Source organism: Meles meles, unplaced genomic scaffold (genome assembly GCF_922984935.1).
Source record: "Meles meles unplaced genomic scaffold, mMelMel3.1 paternal haplotype, whole genome shotgun sequence".
Classification (NCBI taxonomy): domain Eukaryota; kingdom Metazoa; phylum Chordata; class Mammalia; order Carnivora; family Mustelidae; genus Meles; species Meles meles.
In genome coordinates this window covers 1,056,831-1,058,980 of record NW_025721609.1, presented here as the reverse complement: position 1 = coordinate 1,058,980, position 2,150 = coordinate 1,056,831, and the positions used below count along the sequence as shown (strand labels likewise).

Sequence of the window (2,150 nt, the reverse complement as noted above, 5' to 3'; positions counted from 1 at the left end):
AAAAAGGGATCCAACTGCTTAACGTTACCTATGCCTAAAAAGGTGAACTTCTTTGGCAGCACATCTCACCATAGCCCAACTGACCCTGATCCTCAGTTTAAGTTAGTAGCACTGCCCTGTTAATCCCTAATGTTCCAACCATTCAAAAAGCTGTTTAGTAATAACAGACGCCCCAGGGCACCTGGGTGGCTCAGTGGGTGCATTCAACTCTTAATTTCAGCTCAGAGCATGATCCCAGGGTTGTGAAATCAAGACCCACATTGAGCTCTGTGCTGGATGTGGAACCTGCTTGGGATTTTCTCTCTCCCTCTGTCTGTCCTTCCCTCTCCCTATCTCTCTCAAAAGTAATAATAATGATGATGATGATGATGATGATGATGATGATTTATCATTAAAAATAATAATAAACAGCAGCACCCAATACTAAATTCTCTAGATTTTTTGGGTCCATCTTTATTTTCTATCAATTTATGAAATCACAAATGTATGTCTATGTATGATCTTAATAATGTAACAATCTTCACTGCAGAGAAAAACTTAAATTCAATCAACCCTTGAATTTTTGTTGCAAAGTAATATGGAGGGGAAGGCGCAGTTAGCAACCTCAGAAAATATTTAATCTAAATTAATAAGCTTATAAAGAATATAAAGAAGATAGTTCAGAATAAAATAAAGCAAATTTTGAAAGTGGTTTTGTATAAACTATTATATTTATAGTTCATGCCCAGCCCACATAGATATAGACCTATGATTACCTTTCACAGATAATGGAAGTGTTATAGTTTATCTGTCTAATATCACATAGATCATAATTATACCAATATTGAAACTACAATTCAAAATTATTCTGAATTCTATATTCTTTCCTTTATCCCATGCTGCTTCTGAAATATTATCCATAGTTGGCTCTGCCCAAATATTAATTATTAATTAACCTAGCAACGTTTTGCCTTTGGAGCCCCAGGAGCTACCATGTGGTATGAGCATGAAGGCCATTCTCCAGAACGCCACCAACTTTATCTTCTTGGGCCTCATCACACATCCTGCATTCCAAGGCTTATCTTTGCAGTGGTCTTCTCCATTTTTTTTGGTGGCTGTAACAGCCAAAATGATCATGATTCTTCTCATCCATGTGGACTCTCACCTCCATACACCCATGTACTTTTTACTCAGCCAGCTTTCATGAACACAGTTTATATTTGCATAACTCTTCCCAAATGTTGCAAGATCTTCTATCCAAGGGAAAGATCACGTCCTTTTTGGGATGCATACTTCAGATCTTCCTCTACCTAACCCTAATTGAAGGTGAATTTTTCTTGCTAGGCCTCATGGCCTCTGACCAGTATATGACTGTGTGCAAACCCCTGGGATATCCTCCCCTCATGAACTGCAGGATTTGTTTGTTCATGGTGGTGGGCTCCTGGGTTGGTGGCTCCTTAGATGGATTCATGATGACCCCCTTCACCATGAGTTTCCCCTACTGATTAATTTCCTGAGAAATTAATCACTTTCTGTGAGATTCCAGCAGTATTAAAAATGTCATGTGTTGATACATCACTCTATGAGACTCTTATGTATGCTGCTGTGTGCTAATGCTGCTCATCCCTATATCCATCATCTCTGTTTCCTATAAATGCATCCTGCTTACCATCCATTGGATGAATTCTGCTGAAGGCTGGCATAAAGCCTTTACTAACTCTTCCTCCCATATTTTGGTGGTGAGCATTTCCTATGGTGCAGCCTTCTACACAAATGTGCTGCCCCATTCTTACCACACACCAGAGAAAGAGAAGTTTGTATCCACCTTCTATACCATCCTCACCCCAATGCTCAACCCACTCATATACAGTTTGAGGAATAAAGATGTGGTCACAGCTCTAAGAAAATGCTGGGAAGATGCTCCTCCTCTCAAAGAATGAGAGTGCTGGATTTGTCCAGGAAAGACTAGAGGGGGCCAGATACAAACATCATTTGTGTTGTAGTCACTGGCACACATTTATTCCATAAAATATGCTTTTGATTCTGGAAAAATATTCACTGTGATTTTAGTAATCCTGAATTATCAATAGGTAAAATCATCTCTTTGCAAGAATCACTTAGGAACAATAAGTGAAGACTACAAGTATCATAATTGGCCAATTCTCTAGTCT

General features: G+C 38.9%; 1 pseudogene; it reads left to right on the top strand.

Moving 5' to 3' along the window:
• Nucleotides 1-979: 979 nt before the first annotated feature.
• Nucleotides 980-1,948, top strand: LOC123936575 (annotated as a pseudogene).
• Nucleotides 1,949-2,150: the final 202 nt, after the last annotated feature.